This window comes from Acinonyx jubatus, chromosome A2 (assembly GCF_027475565.1).
Source record: "Acinonyx jubatus isolate Ajub_Pintada_27869175 chromosome A2, VMU_Ajub_asm_v1.0, whole genome shotgun sequence".
Lineage (NCBI taxonomy): Eukaryota > Metazoa > Chordata > Mammalia > Carnivora > Felidae > Acinonyx > Acinonyx jubatus.
The window spans coordinates 43,481,413-43,498,030 of record NC_069383.1 but is presented as its reverse complement, the minus strand read 5'-3'; the positions used below and the strand labels follow the sequence as shown (position 1 = coordinate 43,498,030).

The 16,618-nt window shown below is 40.5% G+C and overlaps 1 long non-coding RNA gene across 9 annotated transcripts in view; it reads left to right on the top strand.

Moving 5' to 3' along the window:
• The window catches only part of LOC113604101 (uncharacterized), a 79,831-nt gene that overhangs the window by 22,154 nt on the left and 41,059 nt on the right, over nt 1-16,618 (top strand). For all 9 annotated transcript variants that reach the window (XR_008296730.1, XR_008296729.1, XR_008296731.1 and 6 more), the window contains 2 exons: nt 9,088-9,221; nt 15,740-15,805. This is a non-coding gene — a long non-coding RNA (uncharacterized LOC113604101). The remainder of the gene's footprint in view (nt 1-9,087; nt 9,222-15,739; nt 15,806-16,618) is intronic.

Genomic DNA, 16,618 nt, shown 5'->3' with positions numbered 1-16,618 from the left:
ATATAATCCTAGAATATTTTGAGACACTGGCAGCATCACATGGTAGGAAAGTCATTGAGTTGGAGTCAGAGGGCATTATTTCTAGAAGTTCTCTTACTAATTTGAGACATTCATTCATTTCACCTCTCTGGTCTCATATCCTTTATTCATAAAATGAAGCAGTTAGGAAATGTGCTACAAAATTAAAGAAACTATATGTCAGTCTCATGCATGACCATAAATGGAAAATTCTCCAGTAAAATTCTAACAAATGAATCTGCTAGCGTATTGAAGAATGGTGCGCTTTGACCATGGTGGGGAGCGCTATGGCCTGAATGTCCGTATCCCTCTAAAATTCCTATTTGGAAATCCTAACCCCCAAAGATATTAGAATGTGGGACTTCAGGAGCTGCATAGGTCTTGAGTGTAGAACATCCATGAAAGAGACTAATGCCCTTATAAAAGAGACCCCACAGACCTCCCTAGTTCCTTCCACCATGTGAGGCCACAGCAGGGAGGCACCATCTAGGAACCAGAAAGAAGGCCCTGACTAGATGCTGAATTTGCCAGTGCCTTGGTCTTGGACTATTCAGACTCTAGAATTGGGGGAAATAAATTTCTTCAGTATAGAAGATACCAGTCTCTGGTCTTTCATTATAGCAGACCAAACAGACTGACAGAAGGTTTACCTCAAACATGGAAGAAGTGTTCAAGGTTAGGCATTGTGTCAATTAATGGAAGTCATTACATAAATATTTTAAAGGAGAAAACCACGGGATCATCTTTATAAATTGCAAATTACATTTGACACTATTAAGCATCCATTCTCATAAACCTCTGTGTATGGTAGATCCCTCCTTATCTTGATAAAAGCTAGAAACCAACAACGAATATCTATGGAAAACCCAAGACGTTCTTATTGTGGACAAGACCAAAACCAAGACGAAGATGTCCACTGAGGTAGATAGTCTGTGAAGATACCGCCCAATGGACACATCTCCTTATATGCAACCCCTTGATCAGTCACTTTCACCCTGAATCTATTATAAGCAATCAAAAAAGCTCAGAAACCAAAAAATGAAATGATATGATGAGATTAACTTAATAGAAATAAAATTTAAAACTTGGCATGGTGAAATTTTGCTCTAAACAAAATTAAATGACAAACCAACGTAAATGCAACCTAATGGACAGATAGATGGACAATATCCATACTGGATAATGCTCTCATAAATCATTATGAAAATGAGAAGTACTCCATAAAAAGTGAGAAAAGGCTATGAATAAACATTTCACAGAAGGTGAATAAAAATATCCAGTAAAATCACTACTAACTAAAAACAAATAAAAATGAGATTTTATTTATGTATTTATTTATTTATGCATGTATGCCAATGTTGGCCAACAATTTAAAGAATGAGAGCATTTAATTAAGAAATGGTCACTCTCTAATTGTTCTCTGGGGTTCAAGATCTCTTTCTTAAAAATATTTTTTATTGAAGAATAATAAACATAGTGAAAAGTATTCAAAACCTAAATGTAACTCTTCATAGAAAAGTATGAGATAAATATCTGTGTAATCAGCATCAGATCAACAAATAAAACTTTAGTAACATCTCAAAAGCACATTTCATGGCAGCCCCAATTACTACCCCTTCCCTTCTATTCCAAGGTAATAGTATTCTGATGTCTAATACTCTAGTTTAATTTCACCCATCTTTGAACTTCACAAAGGTGGAATCATTCTCCTATGTCTACCTTGTTTTGCTCAATATTATATTTGTGAGATTTATCTTTGTTATTTCCTGTAATTATAATTCTATTTGTAAAATGCTTCACATAATTTCACGGTATGAATATGCACAATTTTTCCTTCTACCCTTAACATTAAAGGTGTTTCTAGTTTGGGGCCATTATGAATCATGATTCTGTGATTATTCCTGTATGTGTCTTTTTGTGTATGTGTTCAAACATTCCTATCCTTTTTATACCTAGGATTGGAAATGCTTTCTCAAAGAGAACGTGTATGTTCAGCTTGCATAGATAATGCCAGAACCTTTCCCAAAGTTTTACCAATTTGCCAGCAATGTATAAGGGTTCAAGTTGCTCCTTATTCTCACTCACACATAGTAATGTCAGTCTCTTTAACTTTAGCTATTCTGGTGTATGCACAGCTTTCATTTTCATATTCCTGATGACCAAGTCCAGCAGCTTTTCATGTATTTATGAGCCATTTGAGTAAGCCTTATAAACAAGCACCTATAGTTCAAGTACCTTGCCTCTTTTGCCTTGTCTGTGCTTTTCTGACTGAATTTTAGAAATTCTCTCAATGTTTTGTATAGAAGCCCTTTCCCAGAAAGGTGTTGCAAATTCCTTCTGTTCTGTGGCTTCTTTTCTACTCTTTTAATGGTATCTTGTCATAAAAAGATGTTCTTAATTTTAATATAATAGGAATTATCAACATTTTCTTTTATGCTTCATGCTTTTTGTGTCTTGTTTAAGAAATCTTTTCCCTCCCAGGTCATGAAAATAGTCTTGTATATTATCTTTTAGAATTGGGCCGTCCATTACAGTAGCAACTAACCACGTGCGGCCATTGAAATGTAACTAACTGAAAAAAATTTTTAAAATGAAAAGTTGAGTTCTTTGTTCATTCTGGTCATGTTTTTAAGGACGCAATAGCCACAGATATAGAACATTTCCATCATTGTAGAGAGTTCTGCCGGTCAAATATGTTCTAGAGTGCCATTTTGTTTTGCCTTATACGGTTCTAGGATATTATTCCCACATAAAATGATAATTAATTACATGACACTTTAGATAAAAACAAAACAAAAACAAAAATGAACTCGTGAATCTTTATTAAAAAAATTTCTAGGGGCACCTGGGTGGCTCAGTCGATTAAGCAGCCGACTTTGGCTCAAGCCATGATCTCACCTTTCGTGAGTTTGAGCCCCCAGTCAGGCCCTGTGCTGACAGCTCAGAGCCTGGAGCCTACTTGGGATTCTGTGTCACCCTCCCTTTCAGCCCCTCCCCAATCACACTCTGTCTCTCTCTCTCTCTCTCTCTCTCAAAAATAAATAAACATTAAAAACATTTTTTTTAATCTCAATGTTATTTTATTACTGGATTAGTAAAAATAAATTCCAAAATGGAGAACTCACAGTAAAAGCTCTGCTCATGAAAATTCGGATCCACTGGCATATAGACCTGGGTGACATTATTGTGAGAATTAATGATGTAATGGCAGTATGAATGTGGGCAGGAAGACTGTGGGAGGAGATGTGAGAATGCTAATTTCCTCATCTTTAGTGGGATTGTAATCAGTGTTCTCCAAAATGAATCCAAGTAGAAAATTTTGGTTTTTTGAGTTTTACCACATTTTACAAAGGCAGATTCCCTTAGCTTTAGGGATCTTTCAGGAAATATTTCTGTTGTGAAGAAATAATGATATAAAGTTTATTAATTGTTTCAGTTTTGCTCATCCCTTTGTCTTCTATTAAATTCAGGTAAAATTACATTTAATAATTGAATAACTTAGGATGAACTCTATAGATGAATTACAACAGACCTCCGTTTTCCTTGCTTTGACCCTAGCCTCCTTTCCTTCTTTTTACCTTCTACTATTTCCCTGTGTTTCTTTCCCTACCTCCAAACTTGACAAACCACAAAGCTTGCAAAAATAGCTCTTGAAAGAATTGTTATGACAGTTGCTCGAATGGGATTGTACCAGTGATCCTGAGCAAAAAGCATGAGAAACTAGAACATTCTTTACCTCTTGCAACCACAATTTTTGCAGGAGTTAGAGATTTAAAAAAAAAAAGAAAAGAAAAGAAAGCAATCCAGGCCACACCACAGGGACAGATATCCCTACCTTTTCCCTCTCCTGTAGAACTTTAGTCATGCTTTGGTCTGGGGATTAACCTGGTTTTAGGTTCTCGCTGATGTACATCAACTAATAAGGACTCTGGTTTTTATTTGAATCCCTTAAACTATTTTTTTCCTTGACTTTCCATTTTTTGTTCAAAAAATTTAATGTATGCCTCCATTTGCATATATGCAGAGAGAGAGAAAGAGATGGTAACTGACAGTTTTTTCTAAGCAGTTAAATTTTAGGTTTAATTGGCATTTTCCTACATCTTAAAATTCATTATAATCATAAATTACTGAAAGTAAGCATATTTAAAAAGAAGAGGATTTAAATCTATATGCTCTGATGTTATACAGAACCCATAGTACATTGTTAAGTAAACAAGATTTGGTCTTTAATGCTATTTGTCACTAAAGGAAACAAAGATCCTTGGCGAGTGCCTAACTCCATGTCTTGGGCTTGAAAAAAAAAAAAAATCAAGTTGGGAGTAGAACATCTTGTTTTGGCCAGAACACAAATATGCTATGAGAAAATGCCCTAGTGTTGCTTATAGGGCACATATTTGCCGAGGTGTGGCAGGTTCATCATCAAAAAGCCTGAATGAAAGCAGATTCCATTTAATAAGATGTATTAAAAGATAGCTGTAAAATAAAAATAGTGCTTATAACAGTATATGCTTATTTGTGTTCATTGTAATGTATATGGGATAGTTGATACAGGTGGGTAAGTTATTTAGATGAAGTATATATTGAATTTTTCTCGGTGTAGGCAGGAACAGGTATATTTTGGGAATTATGAGCAAACAAGTTATTTCTGGGAGAAGAAAGGATTTTACTAAAGATAGGAAGGATGGGAACCCAGAGCTCAGGTGGAAAGAGAGTTCCAAAGAATGCATCAAGTTGATGGACCCAAGGGGAAAGTAGATTGCACAGACTAGGTTCTCATCTCTTGAATCACAAAACCATGGATAAGGCTTTTAATTATAATAATATTTGAATAAAGTTATACCCAGATTTTCAAAAATGCTAACGGACTATATCAAAATCGTGAGTAAATTTCAGAAGACAATGGGTTTTGCCATGTAGGCCAGGGTGCAATAAAGTGAAACATTCCTCTTTTTTTTTGGAGGAAGGTGTGATTTGTTTTGTTTAAAGGTATGAACTTGAAAAGTTCCATTTGCAAGGGAGCATTGGTCATAAAAAAAAAAGAAGGGGGGGTTCTTATGAACACCCTTCTAGTTTGAAAGATCCTAGACACGACCAGATCTCATGTTATGACCAAGAATCAGTTAGTTATTTAATACTCCAGAACTCATCATCCTACCAGATTTGTGGAGATGGTGTTTTCTTTTGAGTCTGGCAGAATCACTATAACCTTGGGGAGGTATAATATAAATATAGAAAAAAGTAAAAAAGTGAATCACAATCACAGTATCATTGCTTTTGTATTAGGGTAAATAAACCTATAAAAATAAACTTCTAAATATTTTGAAGTCCAAAGTGATTGAATCAATTAAAAAGTTGACAAATTCGACCGATTCCATTGAAATGTTTTGGATCACTTTGTTACTTACACTTTAAATCAATGTTTAAATATTTAAGATAATTTGTGACGTGTAAATATTTATATATTGTGATGTTTAAAGGTCTAGAAACATGGTATTAAGTAGATTTATGGAATATAATAAGCTAAAGGTTAAAGAAGCACAAATAGAAGAATTCTTCCTGTCCAGGTTTTGAGTATTCATAAAGCACAAGCTGGCTTTCAACAATGGATACAATGAACTACTAACATGGGGCCGTCTCTCTGTGGCGATAAGTCCGTCTGTATCCTGATTGTGGTGATGGTTACTAGGATCTACACATGGGATAAAATTTCATAGCACTATAAATTCCCTCAAAGTAAATAATGTAAGAAGAGAGCCTGTAAAAACTCGTGGCATCCAAATAAGGTCTCTACCTAATAGCATTAGATCAATGCCAAAGTCCTGGTTTTGACATGGCCTATGGTGAGGAAAGATATTATCATTGGAAGAAGCTGAGCGAAGGGTATGTGAAAATTCTTTGTACTGTTTTTGATACTTCTTATGACTCAAACTATTTGAAAATAAAATTTCTATAAAGAACATACATAGATATTAGTTATTGCATAAAGAACAGGTGCAGACAGGTGAGTCTGCTGAGCGTATTGTCAGCTGACCATTGTCCCTGAGCCTCATTTGGCCACTCTGTGAACTCAGGTATTGGCATGACATCAGGTAGATCTTTCTGAGTCTGCTAGGCCAGCTTGTGATTTTTTATTGTTATTAATAGTTTTGTAGGATTTAAGGCAACAGGAAGCAGTTATTAGCGTAAATACTACAGAAACCATCATATAGAGTAATTCTTCCCTCTGGATGGTGACTCCTTTAAAATTAATCTTTGGGCATCCCCCTAGATCACTTTCCCCACACAAGAACTTTTTGGCTATTAAAGTTGCACTCTCCCATTTAAAACCAGCCAACTGTTTCTCCTGACACTTGGAAAAGAAACGAGTCTCCTTACAGGGTCTGAAGGACTTATAAAATCTGTCTACTATTGACATTTCTAATCTCATCTTGTACATTCTTCCTCTTCCTCAGAACGCCTTAGCTATATTGGCCACTTGGCTGTTCTAGAACATACCTAGCACACTCCTGCTTGCTGGACTTAGATCTGCTGTTCCCTTTGCCATGCATTCACATTCTGTCTGAAAAGACTGAACTCGTCACTCTACATGGACTGTACTTCAGACCACTGTACTTTGCTTTTCTTTGCAGCACTTGTGACTAACTGAAGTTATTTTCTATATCTATTTATTTTTTTCTGCCTGTCTTGATTTTCTTGCTTAATATGTAATTCCGTTCTTGATAAATATTTTTTGAATGAATGAATGAATGAATGAATAAAAGCTCCTATTAGTGGTGCTTATTCTGGGAAGTATGAGTAGAAGTGATAAGACTTACATTCTGCTTCTTATACATTAGGGCAATTTGACATTTTTTTTTCAATTTGACATACTTATATCAAGTATAAGCTAATTTTGCAACTAAGTTTAAAAAACATAAAAACGCATACACGTTTATGCTTGGAATAGATTACTATAGAGGTCTTTTCAGCTTTAGCATTCTATGATCTTAGATTTTCCAAATTATTCTGTTAAGATACAAAACAGGGTGCATAGCGTAGCTTAGCTCTAAATGATAAGGTATCAAGACAGACCCGGGGCGCCTGGGTGGCGCAGTCGGTTGAGCGTCCGACTTTAGCCAGGTCACGATCTCGCGGTCTGTGAGTTCAAGCCCCGCATCGGGCTCTGGGCTGATGGCTCAGAGCCTGGAGCCTGTTTCCGATTCTGTGTCTCCCTCTCTCTCTGCCCCTCCCCCGTTCATGCTCTGTCTCTCTCTGTCCCAAAAATAAAAAATAAATGTTGAAAAAAAAAGACAGACTGAATGGATTCCCGTTTTCATTTGAGAATTAATGTAAATGCACGAATCAGTGCCAACATCTAACCCTTACAACATACTTGTACAGGTATCCCTTAATACACAAACTAATATGCGCACCTGTGTTCCCCTTCTTAATTTCTACAAACAGTGGGTCAAGAATATCAGTTCTTTCTGGACACCAGTCATGTGTAAGAGAAAACAGAGGTGATATGATTTTGTGTATTGAGGGAGTGTGATGACTGTCTGTGGATTGATTCTTCCCTTCTTCCTCTGGTCTCTGCGTACGAGGATGCAAAATACTTGTTCCTATATCTTGGCCCTCACTTTGAGAGTAATTGCCATTAAGTTTAGATGATTTGACTTATCTACCTTGAGTTCAGAGTGATCTTTAAACTTTTGGTATGCCCTTTCCTTTTCCACAAAGTATTTTGACATCCTGCAAAGATACAGAAGATATACCAAGATAGGCTAAGAGCAGAAGACAAAGAAAAGGGCCAGAGGGACACGAATATAAATGGAACCAGAAATGAGGGTTAAACAAAACTATGTCTCATGGAAACCTACACTCTTGTAAATGGAGTGCAAACAGTGGCTGTAACCTTTCTCGGATCCAGTATAGAAGGGGAACACTGCTTGGATGACACCTTTTGCAGTATTTCTAACATAAAATAAATCAAATCCATTGTCGATCTAAGCAACCCCCATAGCGAAGCAGAAAGGGATTTCTGAAAGTTTCTGTAAAGAAGATGTTATTCTTCGTCTCCTTCTTGCGGCGATGTTTACTCTCATTTCTTTGACTATAGGACAATGGCAGAACTCCAAGATGAAATGAGGTTAAGACAGATCTATGGCGATGGGAGTGATGGTTGGGTGTGAAGCGGGAGCGGAGGTTGTGAATGACACTTTCATATAAACACATGGACCTTTAACACAACTGCACACATTTTCTTTCTTCAGTCATTCTAGGATGGGAACTGGCAGGCGTACTTCTCATTTTCTTTTCTGTACCAAATTAGAATATGCCCCTAGGACTAAAGGAAATAGAGCTGGGGAGCCTGGTAGTTAAAAGCCAGTAAGAATCATTATTTCTGCCTCACTGGTCAGGCATATTTTGGGCAAATGAGTCAGCGCAGTGTGAGAGGGATGTTTGGGCTAGACTTTATCAGCAGTTACATACATTTTCCAGAGTTACTAAAAGCTGTCCAGGCTGGTTATTTAGAGCTCTGGGGAAGAGCAGGGCAGAGGAGGTGAGGGAACAGAGTGTATTTTGCGATTGGGACATCTCAGATTGGGCAAGCTCTCTGTTCTAGCTCTCTCTGAAATGCTCTCTTTATGGGGTTTATATTACCACTGTATAAATTGCTCAAATTGGCCAGAACCCCTGGGTTCTCAAGTCTGGAACATCTGACAAAGATTCCAGCCTGTCAAACCATTCTTCCATATCATATCCGTTTCTCGGGGCATTTGCCAGATGGGGGTAAGCTATCCCGGTGATTCGTTTTGATTCCTCAGACATTAACTAAGAATATATTATGTGCTTGATATGTATGTATGTGGTGCTTACAGAGATGGGGAAGGTCAAAATGGGTTTGCCATCCTCAGGAAGCTCATAATATAATGGCAAAGACAGGCATGAGAACAACAGTCGGAGTACAGAGTAGAAGGTGATCCGAGCGGAACAAAGTGCAGAGGTTCTGGAGCCTAAAAGAGAGGAGAGTGGGTTTTTTAGAAAAGGCTCTGGTGCATCTTTTTTTTTTTTTTTTTTTTTTTTGAGGGATCTAGCATTTTGAAGACACACAATTTAGCAGACATTCAAATTCGCTGAACAGATGAATTCAGAGGGGAGGTGGAGATCTCAGATGGAAGAGATGTTCGAGGAAGAAACTGCATGGAGGCCTGAAACGCATGGTGAGTAACAGGGTTGGCTGAATTGGGCCAGAGAACAGCCTGGAACGTTGTTGAAACCCAGAAGAATGCGTTAATCTTTGAAGAAACACTCACCTGTGGTTCAATGCTCTTAAAAAATTAGTTTTGAAGCACATATACACCCTCGGAAATAAAAGCAGACAAATTCTGTTGGAAGGTTGAGGTTCACTAATGTAATATAATTTAATATTATAATGTGATAGGATATGACATGATATGATATAAAGTCAGGATTTTCTAAGGAAGGTTGTTATAGTTACTAGATCTCCCTTTTCATCGCCACCTACCTTTGCAGGCACACAGTCCTGTGGGGGGGGGGGGTCTAAGGATAATATATCATATTGTGTTGGTACACTAAAATGGGGGTAAATTGAGAGTTTAATGAAGAGACCCTGTATACAATTGTGAGTGGGGTTAGAGAAGCCCCATTAACATTTGGGAGCCATGACTATTCTTAGAAGTAACTAGGCAAGGGAATGGAAAGGTCGTCAAAACCCAGAAGGAGTTGTGACGGTGAAGGGAGGGGTCACCAACAGGAGCTGTCACCTTCTGTGGAGGAATGTACTCACTGCCAACCTGTGACCCGGGAAGGAGCAGAGAGCATAAACCCCCAAAACCTGTCTCCTCCCAATTCCCTGCTGGTGTCTCCTCCTGTGAGAAGTCTCTTCCCAATCAGAAGCCAGAGGACATGGAGGCCTATGAGGTAGCCCTCAAAGCTCAATATCTTGCAGAGCAGGCCAAGAAAGATGGAGAAGGAACAGAGCCAGAGAAGTCCACATGGGGAAGGCCAAAGCTTGTCTTCCTCACAGAACCTTGGGAGGTCCCATTTTATTCACCTCATGACACCTTTGATTATCATGGCATCACAGGGGTGAATTTATGGGCTGCTCTGTAGAGCTTAAAGGGGCAAACTCCCCACATTGCAATACGCTAGGCTTTCCATCATGCAGAATTATCCGCAACTCGGGCTAACTCATTCTCCATCCTAGGTACTCATGTCCCATAAGCGGCTAGGGCTGTCATCATTTTCTCAAGTGTTGGTGATGTGTGTAGGCACCATATCACTAGCTGGTGATAGTACCGGATGACATGGGGGCTCCCAAGACAGGTGGCTCTTGTGAACGTGCTGCACATCTATTTGTCTCCTTCATCCAAAACCAATTGTTACCCACCCAAACGCCTAAATCTCATACATCTCATCAAGCTGCAAGGGGGTAAAGAATTATCTATCTTGAATTATAAGGCAGGCTGTAAATAAACCTCCAAGTAAGATATTCAGATGTGTGTTCCCAAGGTCAGTACAATATGCCAGATGTGGGGAACGGCATTTTATATTCAACAGTGTTTTTTTTTCTAGGAGAACAAAAGGAGTGGAGGAGGGCTGTCAAGCCTTTGAGAAAGTGTTGCTCATTTCAGAAACCTCTAGCTAGGATACAAAGAGAGAGAGTCACACAGTTAAAGAAATATTCTCACCCTCAGAGAAGTTCACTCTAGTTTGATTTACGTATGAATGTATTAAGGGTAAATCCTCAACCACAAGCTCTCTTATATAAGAAATATTACACTATTGCCTTAAAAATAAATGAAATCTCACTTGGCAACTTCTAAAATTCTAGACTAAGAGGACATAAAATATCAACTCTATTGCCGTGCATTCTCCTCAAGAGAACACGTGCTGGACATTAGTCCCCCTCAGCTACCGTGGCAGCCCTCTCCCCATCTGCTGCCAGGGATGGAATCCCAGCCTCTGGTGTTGGGGAAAATCACTGTTTCCATTCTCTTCCACGCACTGGGAATCTTTCAAAGGCACTCCGTCTCTCCCTTTCTCCATAGTATAACTTCAGTGCATTTAGCTTTTATTTTTTTTTAAATGTTCGTTTATTTACTTATTTAGAGAGAGGAAGAGCATGCAGAGAAAGAGGAAGAGAGAGAGAATCCCAAGCAGTTTCCACGCTAAAGCGTGGAACCCGATGTGGGGCTCCATCTCTTGACCAGGAGATCATGACCTGAGCCGCAATCAAGAGTCAAATGTTTAACTGACTGAGCTACTCAGGCACCCATAGCTTTTCTTCAATAGTAGGAAGAAAGGTTGCCCTCCAGAAACTGAGACTTTGAGTTCTGCTAAGTGGACCCGAGATAAGTGAAAGTAACGGCAATATAGTAAACAAGATAAAATACCTCTCATCCTTTCCAGATCTTTCAAGACAGAAAGAATCATTCCAAATTAATATGTACCGTTCCTGAAAGCTAGGGAAGTGAGTCCTGAGGGAGGGGATCTGGCCACACCCATCCCATCCCCGGTGGCAGCCACAGTCCAGCATTGCTGTGTCATGTGTGGTGGGGCAAGAGAAGACAAAGTACTAATTAGCACACTAGGCTCTGCTGCAGTAACAGAAACTCTTAAGTCTCATGACATAGTAAAGCCTTCTCTTATGCATGGCACTCACTTTGGAGGCTTGTGCAGTTATTTATGGTAACGTGGGGATTCAGGCTCCTTCAGCCTATCCAGAGTTGCAGTAAAAGAAAAAGAAGGAGAAAAGAGGACCACGCGAAGGGGCCTCATGACCTCATCTGCAAGTCACATACGTTGCTTCCTCCGGCGTTCCGCTGTTGAGACCCAGTCACGTGGGCATATTTTAACTGCAAAAGAGACTGGGAAATATGCTTCTTTTACATGCCCGGAAAAAAAGGAGAATGGGGCTGGTGACCTCTAGCCCGTCTCTGGCTCAGGTATTCTCGTGTGGTGTTCGGTGTAGAGCAGGATCATTGGGTAGCATGCACTTGGTAACACCAAGTGCTGAACGGAACAATTCAGGATTTTTCCTTTGTCTGTAAAAATCAATATCTAAAATTCTTTCATATTTCTCTTCTCTTCAGCAACATGAAGAATTGCTCTAAAGTTACAGAAGTTATCTTAAAAATAGAAAAGGCTGATCAGGTATACACCGCACATTATTTGTTGAAATAAGCAAAGCAGTATTTTTAAAGCTATGACCAACGCCTCCTTCCTGGCTCTATTTTTATATTTTTGTGCAGAACACCTGTCGGCGTAGGAGTGCAGAGAGGTAGGAAAGATGCTGGGGAGGGCTCTAGGGGGTGGTGGAAATTCAAACACGGATCTGGGTCCTTTCCAAGGGGTCTGGACATTAGAGGGTGAGGAGAAGCCTTATTTCAGGTAGGATGGTAACCTGACTCCTCCTGTCTGGAATATGGTCACCCATAGAAGTAGGCCCCACGTTGGTGAGTAAATGGTGAATCACGTGATCAAGACGAATGTTTGCCAGAAATTTATTTGTGCTTTAAATCAAGATGTCAGGTACGCTGCTATTTATAACAATTCAACTTAATCCACAGGAAAATTCCTGTTGTGTAAACCTCTTCCTTGAGCCACTTCCAGAATTAAATGTGGCCAAATGGAACCACCTCCTTTCAAGGAAGCGTTTCGACAGTTGCTGCCTGGCATGGACTCCTAACAAAGTTCTCCCTTCATCAGTGGATATTGCAGCCACTTTCGGGCAGCCTTTAAGAATTTCTTACCCGACTGTAAACCCCGGACAACAGGGCTCTTCCAACAGTGACTTGATGGCAAAGGAGAGCCCACTGAGCCTGTGCCTTGACAAGAGGGAGCAGATTCCTGAATGTGACCGAGACAAAGTCCTTGGTGACCAGCTCATTTCTTCTGCTTATCAGACTGAGCTTGAAATGAACTTCCGATGAGAAGCCGTTCTGTGCCATCTCCCTCCTCCCTCCCATTCCTGGGAGGGCACTTTATTCAGGGACAGTGCTTTATTGCTGTTGATTCTTTCTTTTTCTGTTAACTCTTTAGTGACTGCCCAAGAGCAGAGCCCCCCTTCCACATGTTGTATGCACCGTGGTGTCTGGTGGAGCTCCTTGCCCTCTACAGGAGAGAGAGAACTATTTGTTATAAGTACGAGAGCATGACCCAGGCTTCCCCAGTAATGCTCCGTGGGACTCCAGTGAGTAAATCAATTAATGTTTTTGGCCCTTGGCTTCCTTATCTAAAAGTTGAAGAGGTTGGATGTCCTTTAGGTACCTTCCAGCTCTCAAGTCCATGAACACATGGGGTCACGTGGGGAGACCCGGTGCAATACCTAGTCTCTGAGTCAGGAAGATGCGTGTTTGAATCCCAACTCTGTTGCTGGCTGGCCAGGTGATCAGGGCAAGTCTTTTAGTTTCCCTAAAGAAAACATTTTCAATTTCATGACTTCCTGGTGAGGAGAAGACATTGAGGCAAAGGATCCAGCTCCTAGCAGACATTAACCAAACAAAGTTTTACTACATGAGACCAGACGTAATTCTAGGCTAATACTAGAGGTCTCCAAGACAGAAGTTCTAAATGCAAATCACGACGTTGATAAAGCACCTCTGGTTTCGGGCACCTACTGTGGCCAGGTCTGGGGCTGATGCTGGGGATAAAAGACGCAAGCATGTACTAAGAAACCACACAATGAAGCATATGGATGTGATCAACCATAATGAAGATGCAATAGATTGCTTTTTATTGGGGCTACCTTCTTCAGAAAGCCAACAACATAAGGCAAACAAGAAAACGGTCCTGAAAAGTAGGAACCATTTTATAGAGAGGGAAGCCAGAAAAATACACTTTTACTTATTTTAACAAGACTTGGTAAGGTTGATCCTGGCCTCGACCTTCACCAACCCTGTGAAACTGCATGTGCTGGTGTCTATGTCTGTGCCTGTGTGTGACCGTGTGTGCATATATGTGTGTGTGACAGTGTGTGCATGATTCTGTGTGTGAGTGGTTGTGTCTGTATGTGTGTGGGTGTGTGGGGGGGGTGCACGTACACATGTGTTCACACACTTACCCCTTCCAGAAAGCACTCCCGGGCTCCGCAGGCCTATTCACACACTCAGATGGCAATAGAATCAGCATCTGCTGTCTTTTCACACCAAGAGCAGTCTAGCACATTGATGTGAAAAGAAAACACATCCCTCAGTCAGCTCTGGGTAAAGGACAGAGATCGATAACTATATTTCTCAAGTTGGTAACACTCGGCATCTTCTATGCAATGCTGCTGAAAGTTTTGCTCCCTCCTAAACACATGGGGTCAGCTGGCATAAAGAAGTAGATTTTCCCAGCAAGGTGCTCCCGAAAGGCAGCTGCCTGCTGGAAAAAGACATGTGAGGCACTGAGTTAATTTCGCCGTTGTGGGTACCCTTCTTGGCCCCCTCGTTGGGTCTGGCCCTAGAATATAAAGGTGGGCTAGAGGCAGCTGATGAAGATGATGTGCGGTGTCTTTGGAAATCATGATTCTCCCCGTGCTCTATCTCCACAGGGTGTCAAGACCCACATTAACCTCATGCTTTGGGGACTTTGCATGAACGGACAATATTTCCATGCATTCATTTGTTTTATTGGTTTTGTCTTCACTGTGTGATTGCCCTTTTTCTTAGTGCAAGCCGTCTGCTCTGTCCTCCATTGGCACAGTTAAGGGACGTGGCAGAGCAGAAAGCAGGAGTCACTGGCCAGAGTACCTGGCTTTTTCTTTCTTTCTTTTTTTAAGTTCATTTATTTATTTTGAGAGAGACAGAGACAGGGTGATTCATGGAGGGGCAGAGAGAGAGAGAGAGAGAGTCGGATGCTTAACCAACTGAGCCACCCAGGCGCCCCACTGGCTTTTACTTCACAAGCACTTATGAAGAGTCTAGGGCTTTGTGGAAAAATAAAGAGGTCAAGGGTATTTAGTGGCAAAGGCAGAGTGATCTGCAGAAGTAGAAGGCAGAGAGGGGCTCACGCGTGCCCTCCCACAGTCCACAAAGACCTGGCTGTGGGAAGAGAAAGGTGGAGTACAGGCATCCTGGAACAGTGGCGATCAGCCTGGCTTCCCAAAATATCCTGACAAGGGGCCAAGACCCCAGAAAGGAACACTATGTGCAGTGTCCTGGCAGATGAAGCCACAAGTGGTGCTATGAAAGGGTCCAAGCAGGGGCGCCTGGATGGCTCAGTTGAGTGTCTGACTGTTTGTTTTGGCTCAAGTCATGATCTCGTGGTTGTGAGATCGAGCCTGCTTGGGGCTCAGAGCTGACAGTGTGGAGCCTGCTTGGGATTCTCTCTTTCTCTCTCTCTCTCTCTCTCTCTGCCCCTCCCCGACTTGTGTTCTGCCTCCCTCCCACTCTCAAAATAAATACATAAAATTTTTTTAAATTTTTAAATAAACAAAAGGAAGAAATGGTCCAAGCAGACAGGGATAATTGGTGTCTCCAGTGTAACTCAAGTGTGCCTAGCACCAAGACCTTGTTACTCAGGTCAAGAGTAACAAGAGGCCTGGTATGAGGGAAGTGCTAGAATAAAATTGGGCTGGCTTCTATAAAATAAGGAGATGCAGTTTTTTTTTTTTTTTTTGGACACCTGAGTTTATGAGCTGTCATTCCTACTACATATGGAAGAATAATAACATTTTCCAGATTAGCAATTGATTTTTATTGTCTGTTTTGATTCTGCTTCCAGACACTCCAAGGTCCCCTCTACACACCTGAAGAGGAAGCCGTACAAGAGATCCAAGAGTCATGCTGGGACTGTGTAGGTATGTGAGTTTCACTCTGGTGATGATGACTCTTTCTTTCCTTCCATGAGGTGTTTACTTCTGTTAGTTAGGACTGTACATCCTAAGGGCATGATAAAGCTCCAGCTGACGATTTCTGTTGCTTTCTCCTTTTGCTTAATACCTTTGTTTGTACAATATCTGGGTAGCGCAGGTATGTTGGTGTGGGGTACAGTTCCCAAGGACTGCTGTCTCTAGAAAACAGGGCTTGGAATCAACTCTTTGTGTTCTTTCCTTCCTCCCTTCCTTCCTTTCTTCCTTCCCCCATTCCTCCCTACCCCTTTCCTTCTTGCTTTTGTTTTTTCCTCTTTTCACATTCATTGAGTTCCTAAAATAGATCATGTTCTAGGTTCACTGCTGGAAATACAATGATGGGCAAGTTTGGCGTAATTTGTGCCCTCTGGACTCTATATTATAATGGGTAAATACAGCTAAGTGAACAGGCAACTACAGTCCTATACCATGAATGTTCATATATAGCACCCAGTGCTAAGAATCTTATCATAGCACAGCAAACTTGTTCATGAAAGGGGGGGGGGACCAGGAAAAGCTCCCTAAAGGAAATAATTACTAGAAAATGCTATCCAAGTGTAAGGAAGTCGAGGTAGGAGAGCAGAGTTAGGAGAGAGGGAATGGTGAGCTAGGAAGAGAAAGGGAAGGCATGGAGTGTTAAGGGTATGTCTTTTTAAGTTTGTTTATTTATTTATGTTTGTTTATTTATTTATAAATGTTTGTTTGTTTAGAGAGAGAACATGAGCAGAGTGAGGGGCAGAGAGAGAAGGAGAGAAAGAGAAT